Here is a 10356-nt window from a genome sequence, read left to right as displayed (position 1 = left end):
CAATTGGAAATATATCGAGATGCTTTTGAAAATATAGCAACTGAAAACCATCATACCAATTTTGAATTATATCAAAAAAAATTTGAAAGGTGGTGGTGCGGTCCTTTTGCTTTGGGCTAATACTCTCTCCCCCTTTGGCATTAATTGCCAAAAACGGAGACTTTGTGAGCCCTTTTTAAACTTTCTCCCCATTGGTATAAGTAAATAAGAGTGAAGGATTATACCAATTTCGAGTGCGGAGTAACGACGAAGAATAAAAGATACCAGTAGAGTGGAGTGGAAGCCTTGTCTTCGTCAAGTACTCCATTTCCCTTTCAATCTATGACTTAGTATAGAAATACACTTGAAAACCCATTAGTCGTAGACATAAAAGAGATATGATCAAAGGTATATAAATGAGCTATGTGTGCAATGTTTCAATCAAAATTCTGAGAATCAAGTATATTTAGCTCATTCCTAAGTTTGCTAAAAGTTTTCTCATCTAATGGTTTGGTAAAGATATCGGCTAATTGTTCTTTGGTGCTAACATAAGCTATCTCGATATCCCCCTTTGTTGGTGATCCCTCAAAAAGTGATACCGAATGTATATGTGCTTAGTGCGGCTGTGTTCAACGGGATTATCCGCCATGCGGATTGCACTCTCATTGTCACATAGGAGAGGGACTTTGCTCAATTTGTAGCCATAGTCCCTGAGGGTTTGCCTCATCCAAAGTAATTGTGCACAACAATGGCCTGCAGCAATGTACTCGGCTTCGGCTGTAGAAAGAGTTACTGAGTTTTGTTTCTTTGAAGCCCAAGACACCAGGGATCTCCCTAGAAACTGACAAGTCCCTGATGTGCTCTTCCTATCAATTTTACACCCTGCCCAATCAACATCTGAATAACCTATTAAATCAAAAGTGGATCCCTTGGGGTACCAAAGTCCAAACTTAAGAGTATAAACTAAATATCTCATGATTCTTTTCACGGCCCTAAGGTGAACTTCCTTAGGATCGGCTTGGAACCTTGCACACATGCATACGGAAAGCATAATATCCGGTCGAGATGCACATAAATAGAGTAAAGATCTTATCATCGACCGATATACCTATTGATCTACGGATTTACCTCCCGTGTCGAGGTCGAGATGCCCATTTGTTCCCATGGGTGTCTTGATGGGTTTGGCATCCTTCATTCCAAACTTGTTAAGTATGTCTTGAATGTACTTGGTTTGGCTGATGAGGTGCCCTCTTGGAGTTGCTTGACTTGAAATCCTAAAAAGTACTTCAACTCCCCCATCATAGACATCTCGAATTTCTGAATCATGATCCTACGAAACTCTTCATAAGTAGATTTGTTAGTAGACCCAAATATGATATCATCAACATAAATTTGGCATACAAATAAATCTTTTGCAATGGTTTTAGTAAAGAGAGTAGGATCGGCTTTACCGACTTTGAAGCCATTAGTGATAAGAAAATCTCGTAGGCATTCATACCATGCTCTTGGGGCTTGCTTGAGCCCATAACGCGCCTTTGAGAGTTTATAAACATGGTTAGGGTACTCACTATCTTCAAAGCCGGGAGGTTGCTCAACATAGACCTCTTCCTTGATTGGTCCATTGAGGAAGGCACTTTTCACGTCCATTTAATAGAGCTTAAAGCCATGGTAAGTAGCATAGGCAAGTAATATACGAATTGACTCAAGCCTAGCTATGGGTGCATAGGTTTCACCGAAATCCAAACCTTCGACTTGTGAATATCCCTTGGCCACAAGTCGGGCCTTGTTCCTTGTCACCACACCATGCTCATCTTGCTTGTTGCGGAATACACATTTGGTACCTACAACATTTTGATTAGGACGTGGAACTAAATGTCATACCTCATTCTTCGTGAAGTTGTTGAGTTCCTCTTGCATTGCCAGCACCCAATCCGAATCTTTTAGTGCATCCTCTATCTTGTATGGCTCAATAGAGGACACAAAAGAGTAATGTTCACAAAAATGAGCGACTCGAGGTCTAGTAGTTACCCCCTTATGAATGTCACCGAGAATGGAGTTCATGGGGTGATCTCTTTGAATCGCTTGGTGGACTCTTGGGTGTTGTGGCAGACCTCCCAAGTTATTGGGCCCACATGCACCTGTCCTTGTCTCGAAGACCTTAGACGGGTATGCATGTGCACTAGATAACTTAACATGATCTGTCCGAGTGCTACAAGAACCTCGGATAAACCACTTACAAGCAAGATCGCAAGATTAAGTAACACAAATCACACACACCAACATTTTGCAGCGGAAATCTTATTACCAAATTTTACAAGTTACATCAAGTTTACATTGTACATGATTGGAGTAATTGCACTATGTTTTGAATGTATAAACATTTATATGTTTAAAATATATGCTAGCTTAAGTGACCATCCTCAATAAGAAGTATAGAAGAAGTACTTAGACTTATAGAAGGTCGTGCCCACCGGCGCTTAACACTAATCACAATCAAGTGACTCGTAACCTGCAGCAACAATGGGTAAAACGCTAAGTACGCAAGTACTCAGCAAGACTTACCCGACTAAAGAAAAGACTCTCAAGGGTATGCTGGTTTTAAAAGGATTCAAGGAAAGGCTTATCAAGAATCAAGGACTCTGTTTGCATAAAAGCTTACTATGAGTGGATCCTTACTTTCAACATTTTAATGCTAGATTAAGTATTAATAGACCTTGTTTGCATCTAGTCTAATTTCATCATCACATTAATCCATACAACACGATTTTTGCTCGTTATGATTCCATCCATGACTTAGATTGCAAGTCAGTGACCAAGTCTTCATATCCGAGAAGTAATGGCGATCCTGAATCGATTAATACCCAGCTGGGGATCTCCAATCACACGACATATGTAGCACTTAACCCTTGCATATGTCAACTCGCCACCGGGGTTCTTAAGACCAAATCAGGTTCACGTCAACCGAGAGCATAGATACACCACCGTCTAGCCTCTTGCCACGGAGGGTACACGCTACTGTTGCTATCTCTCCACTCTCATTGCGTGTTATCTTATTCTGGTATTAGTCTGCCTGAGGCAAAGCTTACCCATGATGAGGCATGTGACCAGTTAAAAGGTCCTCGGTCAGTAGGCCTACATTCTCTATAATCCGTAATCAACCTGGGTAGAACCTCACCTGTTCCTAGCCCAAGTCTCGATTTAAGTACTTCCACCCTTAGGATTGTTTGTGTTCCTTAGGATGAAAAGAGCATTATAGGGAACTTTGCAGTAAGATCCCACCACTGCTCCCAATGAAAATATTCTTGCAGGCAGAAGCCATCCTTCCTCAGGATAACCCCTGAGCTAGGCATTAACGCAAAGGACAACCTCTATCCACAAGATTTACCTCTAGGCAAGGCTAAGCATTTTGTAAATCATATTTTGATACTTCATCAGAAGTATCTATAAAGGGATGGATTTCAAGGTAGGCAATGCATCAAAGGATTTCCAAGCAACTCCTATAAACCTAATGCACATTTCGCTAGACTTAAAGTGTGTAAAAATTATTTAAAAACACAAGGAAGGGGTTGCATGCACCGGGGCTTGCCTGGAATAAACACTATGTTAGTGTTTGTTAGATGACGTCCACTTGGCGAGCATCTCACATCTTGGCGCTTGATCCGATCACATAATCTTTAAGTTCGCCCACCAGCATCACCATGCGGAGTAGCCCACCTGTTACGTCATCTTGGGGTCTACTTGGGTCGTCTTCCGCATCACGTGATTAATTATCGTATCTAATGAAATGCATAATGTGGCAGAACCTCCCAAGTTATTGGGCCCACATGCACCTGTCCTTGTCTCAAAGACCTCAGATGGCTATGCATGTGCACCAGATAACTTAACAGGATTCGTCCGATTGCCCCAAGGACATCGAATAAACCACTTTTAACCAGGATCGCAAGATTAAGTAACCCAAATCACACACACCAATATTTTTGCAGCGGAAATCTTATTACCAAATTTTGCAAGTTACAAAAATTTTACATTATTTTATCGGAGTGATTGCAAAAGTATAAGTATGAAATATAAGCTAGCTCAAGTGACCATCCTCATTAAGAAGTATAGAAGAGTTACTTAGACTTATAAGAAGACCGAGCCCACCGGCACTTAACACCATCAACAGCAGCACAAAGTTAAAACCTGAAAAAACAACAGGGAATAAAACCCTGAGTATGGAATTACTTAGCAAGACTTACCCGACTAAAGAAAAGACTCTCAAGGGTATGCTGGTTAGGGGGATTCAAGGTATGGCTTATCAAGAATCAAAGACTCTGTTTTGCAGAAATGCTTACTAAAAGTGGATCCTTAAAAGTCCAGTTTTATTTGTCAAGTTAAGTAAAATTACCTGCAACTAGAGTTCTTTCTACCCTAGTTCAAGCACTTGGCCTATACTAGCCATCTTTTCATCATCCCTTTAGTTCACTGGATTGCTACGTGTAGGTCAGTGACCAAGTCTTCATGTCCGCGAAGTTACGGCGATCCAAATCGATTATACTCAGCTGAGGATCTCCAATCACACGACATATGTAGCACTTAACCCTTGCATATGTCAACTCGCCACCAGGGTTCTTAAGACCAGATCAGGTTCACGCCAACCGAGAGCACAGATACACTACCGTCCAGCCTCTTGCCACGGAGGGTACACGCTACTCTCGCCATCTCTCCACGCCCATTGCGTGTTATGTTATTCTGGTATTAGTCTGCCCGAGGCAAAGCTTACCCATGAGGAGGCATGTGACCAGTTAAAGGGTCCTCGGTCATCATGCCTACATCGGCACGGTCCTTAATCGACTTAGACGGAGACACTACACCGAGACTCCTTTCTCATGCAAGTCAACCGCCCGGTCTCAGCTTTATTATTTTCAACCCAAAGTCTGGTACCTGGCAGAGGTACATCTTTTCCGATGTTGAACCCATCAAGGCCTTTGACAGATCCACCATCAAGTTTTATTTTTGAAAACATTCCCACCCACTGAAGCATCACCTTTGTTTTAAAACAAAACATTTTTGTATGCTAAAGCAAGACTAAGCATCATAAAATTCTTTTCAAAACGGATATCAATGAAGGGAAATCAATTTTCAAGGAGGAAAATGCATCAACGGTTTAGCACACAACTCCTATCACCTAATGCATCAAACAAGGTGATAAAGATTTTAAAACATCAAGGAGGTGGCGAATGCACCGGGGCTTGCCTAAATAACACTACGTTAGTGTTGTTAGGTGGCGACCACTTGGCGACCATCTTTTGTCTTGACACTCGCCAGATTATCCATCTTCAGGTTAATCCATTAGCATCATCCTACGGATTAGCCCGTGCTTGGGGTCGACTTGGGTTGTCTTCCACATCACACGATTATTTATCGTACCTCATGAGATGCACGATGCACATGTATGAGCACGAGTACAACGAGTATAAGACGGATAATCTACACTAAAAGGGACGAAACGCTTAAAACCAAGCATTAAGCATCATGGATATCACATGAGGACATCGACTACATCTATTAACCAAATTGACATAACAACACTAGAATATCTATTTTTATTCCTAGCTTGTTATTAACTCTTTAAACAGTGTATCTTATATATATATTAATATAATTTCCCATTTTTAACACCTACAATTCCGCAAACACTGAGACCTATTGAGATCTTTTTCATCCTACGAAATCGACCAAATTACTAAAACGACTCAGGTAATCTAATAAATATTAAACCTAGTCAAACCATCCACCAATCCACTAACACGAGTAACAAATTTACTTACCCTGACTAATTCGACGCGATAGTCGCAAGCACGACTACGGGTTCCGGTTGATGTCATCCAGGGGCATTCTTTTCTTCGGTAATCAATTGCTGAAGATCTTCTCCTCGACTGAATAATTTTGGCGAATCGAACTTGAGTCGCGCAGGATGTTCGAACTTTTTGTCGCGCACTTGGTGAACACCACGCTGTTGGCTCCGTCTTCACTCGACTCTTGGAATTTCTTGACGACACGTGGAACGACGACGACACAGGAGGGTGACGTATATAGAGCTGCACACGCGACGCGACGACGGACGACGCTAACCGGTGGAATCGACGACACGATTGGGAATTAAAGCCGAGCGAGCCGAGAGGGCGTGCTGGCGAGCAGAAACAGGACGCGCGGCGAGGCTGAGCGTTGGTAAGAAAAACGCGATGGCCAGGGAACTCAACACGGGCGCGACGATTTGGCAGACAGGGAGAACATGACGACAAGGGGCAAGGTCTGCAGATGCCGCGACGGGGCTGCCTAAACACACAGACGACGACGTGGGGCGAGTAGCGCACACACACGTCGCAACAAACGATGGCTGTTCAAGGCTTGATATTTCCTGGAGCATAGCAAGGGAGGACGGGTTCAACAGCTCGACGACAAACGCGAGCACGCGTGAAGCCCGATGGACAAAGAGTGAGTAGGGATGGCAATTTCACCCGCGGGTTCGGGCCCCGTCGGGTTTTGCACCCGTCGGGTTCGGGTGTAAAAATCCACCCACGGGTTAGACCCAAACCCGACCCGAAGCATTACGGGTGCGGGTTTTGATTTTCGCCCGCGGGTCACCCGGAACCCGGAGCTACGCCCGAAGCGCAGAGTTGCAGCCGGCCACCCGCCCAAGTCCCGTGCGCATCCAGTTTGTATTCCAGTGGGCCCTCAGAAAAACCCAAATCCCTCAACCCCAAGTCCCCAACCGGCCAGGGCCAACCGGCCAACCCTAGCAGGCTAGCACCAGGCGTCCAGGCGGCCGCGGCCACGATAGACCACCGGATCCGCCCAGAGGCCAGACGCCACCACCAGATCCGCCCGCCGCTGCCCGCCCCACCCGGCCACCCCCTCCGCCGTCACCACCACCGGAGGACGCATCCCCAGGGCCGCCGCATCCTGCTCCTGCCGGATCCCCAGGACCACCGGAGGAGGACGCATCCCTAGGAGCCACCGAGCGTCCGAGGCCAAGCCAGGAGTCCAAGTCTCCACTCTCCAGGACCGGCCGCGGCATCCCCACTCCGGCACTCCCCAGGACCACCGGAGTCCGACTGCAGCGGCGCAGCCTGCTCCCACCACGTACGAGGTTCCTATCCTTGCAGGTGAGGTGAGCCGTGAGCATGTCCCTTGGCCCTTGCACAGCTTGACTTGAGCAGCTCTAATTTGTAAATTGCAGAGTCTGATGTCTGACCAAGGTGCTTCGAGGCCGAGCAGGAGCAGTCGTCAAGTTCCCACAAAGAGCAGTGCTGTGGTTGCAGGAGGTTCCTCAAGTGCAGCTACACCGACGAGTGGTGCTGCAAATGAAATGCCATCTTCAAGTGTTCAAGCTCCACCATCAGAAGGTACAGAACATGTGGTCGTAAATGATGATGATGATAATGTACAAGTTGGATGCAAAAGGAAGCTGAAATCTGATGTGTGGCTTGAATTTGAACAAGTAACAGTTGGGGGTAAAATGAAAGCTGAATGCTTTTGGTGTAAAAAGCTACTAGTTGGAGATAGTAGAGCCGGTACTAATCACTTGCGTGGTCATCTTAGATGTTGTCAATCAAGACAGGTTAGGAAAGGATTAAAACAAACCTCCTTAAAACTAGGAAAAGATGAGAATGGGGCAGTAGTTGTTGAGAAGTATGTGTTTGATCAGGAAGTTGCTAGGAAAGAACTTGCACTAATGATATGTGTCCATGAGTATCCTCTATCTATGGTTGATCATGTTGGTTTTAAGAGGTTTTGTGGAGCACTACAACCCCTATTCAAAGTAGTGTCCAGAAATACCATTAAAAAGGATATATTGGATATGTACGAGGTCCAAAGGCTTGCAGTAGTGAATGTATTTCAACGGTTACAATCAAGAATTGCCGTAACTACTGACATGTGGACAGCAAACCATCAAAAGAAAGGATATATGTCTGTGACAGTACATTTCATTGATGATGAATGGAAGCTAAAGTCTTTTCTTTTGAGGTAATAATCTATTGCAATGTCTTGTTTCTTTGAATGTATAAGTTATATGGTGCTGCAGTTTTGTAGTGCTAAAAATGTGTTGGAATGTTGTTGCTTGTAGGTTCATATATGTGCCTGCTCCACATACCGGGGAAATGATAAGTGATGTCCTTTATGAGGTACTACAAGATTTGCAAATTGAAAAGAAGGTGTCAACGGTCACTCTTGATAACTGCACCACCAATGACAATTTGATGAGTTATATGCAAGATAAGCTACCCCTTCCCTCACTCATGCTAAATGGTACTTTGTTACATATGCGTTGTGCGGCACATATCATTAATCTCATCGTGAAAGATGGCATGACTGTTATGCCAAGAACTCAAGAGCTAGACATAATTAATTGGTGGCAATATGCAGGGATCAAGTACCCCACTTTGAGAAAGATTGCTCGAGATATCATGGCAATTCCAGTCACAACTGTTGCATCTGAGTCTGTATTCAGCACTGGGGGAAGAGTAATAAGCCCACATCGAAGTAGACTAGCACCAAAAACAGTTGAAGGATTGATGTGTATGCAAGCTTGGTCTCGTGCTAACATGTTAGGCGATCAATCCTGTTTTGTGAATGCTCTAATGACATGTTTGGAGGATGAAGAAGAAGAAATGGTAACATTGAGTTTCTTAACATTTATTTTCTTACTTTTGATTTAATGAATACTATCATTTAATTGTCTATTTTTCTTGTTAGGATGAAGCAGATTCTACCATAGTTGATTGAAGTTGAAGCTTGACCAAGTGATTTGTTTGGAGGATGAAGAAATGGTAACATTGAGTTCCTTAATATCTAATTTCTTAGTTTTGGTTTACTGAATACTAACATTTGATTGACTACTTTTTGCTAGGATGAAGCAGATTCTTGTATTCTACAATGGTTGAGTGTTGCTGTTGGTGCAATATTGAATTGGTCTCTATGTGTTATGTTATTCCTACCGCTATTGGCTTGGTGTATAATGCATTAATGCTGTGGACCTGTGAACTATTTGTGTTTGACACATAGGCATGAACTTATTCTCATATGTATCATGTATTCATGTTATTGCTGTTATTATTGTGAGACTGATGTAATCATGTAATGATGCTGGTACCATTTCAGTTTGAGACATGAATTTATTGTTGCAATGTTGCTGTTTTGTCTAAGATTATTACCTGTGAACTGTTTTTTGCTGCTGGGCCAGTGGGCCTTCACCTGGCGTCAGCCGGTCTGCTGGTCACAGCACGCACACGCACTAGTGATTACTGATTAGTGAACATGTGGAATAAAAACGGTGACTATGTGAAACCCGACGGGGACCCGAAACCCACCCGAAACCCGACGGGTGCGGGTGCGGGTGTGGGATTTCACCCGCGGGTGTGGTCGCGGGCGGGTTTGGGCTTATTCTGCGGGTGCGGTCGCGGGTGGGTTTTTTCTCCACCCGACCCGTTGCCATCTCTAAGAGTGAGTGCGATGCAGTGACAACGAGTAGGAGCGTGAGCGTTAACGCGAGCTAGCGGCAAGCACGAGTGCTGAGGTACAACCGACAACACTCAGCGAGCACGCAGCGAAGCACACAACCGCGACGACAGTCGAATTGGTAACAACGTGTTGGCGAACCTAACGAACAGGACCACGGTCGTGTGCTGACACGGTCAAGATAACTGTGGCCAACGAGCTTGCGACAGAAGCGATGATGGTGCGGGAGCTCGACACGCTGTGGCGAGCAGATAAAATTCGTGCTCGCGGCAAACAAAGAAAGAGCGAGCTGCGCGTGCGCAGAGAGCTCGACACGAAAGCTCGACGTGCGCAGGGACTACGACGAGGAAGTAGTAGACATGGCTACGCGCATAGGAAGGTGGAATCCGAGCGCAGGGCGAGCTCGGCGAGCGGCACGGAGCAAGACGCGACGGCGGATTCGCGCGCGCAGAAAGCTGAAGACAAATCGAGCTGGGGCCGACGAGGAAAAGCTCCGCGAGCTGTGCGCGAGTTGCACACGACCACGGCGCGCAGGAATGACACAGTCCATCGGCAAACTCCGGCGGGCAGCAACAGAGCAGGACGCGCCATGGGGAAAACAAAGGACGCTGAGCTCGGCGCGCAGCGAGCTGGAGCTGGAGCAGACAAGCTGCAGACCACGGCGCTAGCACCAAAGCGCGATCGAGCCAGGACCAAACACAGGGAAGAAGCAGCAGCGCACACGACGGTCGGCCATGGATGAGCGGAGCAGACGCGCAGGGAGTAACTAGGGAAGGGCCACGGCGCTGGGAGCACGAGAGGAATCACCGGCGAGTACCACGGGGTAGGGAACCGGCGCGCTGTGGGAGCAGCGCGCACCAACAGGAATCCAAACAG

The 10356-nt window shown here is 45.5% G+C and overlaps 1 long non-coding RNA gene across 1 annotated transcript; it reads left to right on the top strand.

The window, feature by feature from the left end:
• The first annotated feature begins 8346 nt into the window (after positions 1-8346).
• Positions 8347-9271, top strand: LOC118473296 (uncharacterized). Its single transcript, XR_004852589.1, has 3 exons — positions 8347-8636; positions 8719-8792; positions 8873-9271. It is a non-coding gene; the product is annotated as an uncharacterized lncRNA (long non-coding RNA).
• The last annotated feature ends 1085 nt before the right edge of the window (positions 9272-10356 follow it).

Source organism: Zea mays, chromosome 9, assembly GCF_902167145.1.
Source record: "Zea mays cultivar B73 chromosome 9, Zm-B73-REFERENCE-NAM-5.0, whole genome shotgun sequence".
Taxonomy (NCBI): Eukaryota; Viridiplantae; Streptophyta; class Magnoliopsida; order Poales; family Poaceae; genus Zea; species Zea mays.
Note: the sequence above shows the minus strand (reverse complement) of the source record. Positions and strands in the feature narration are given on the sequence as shown.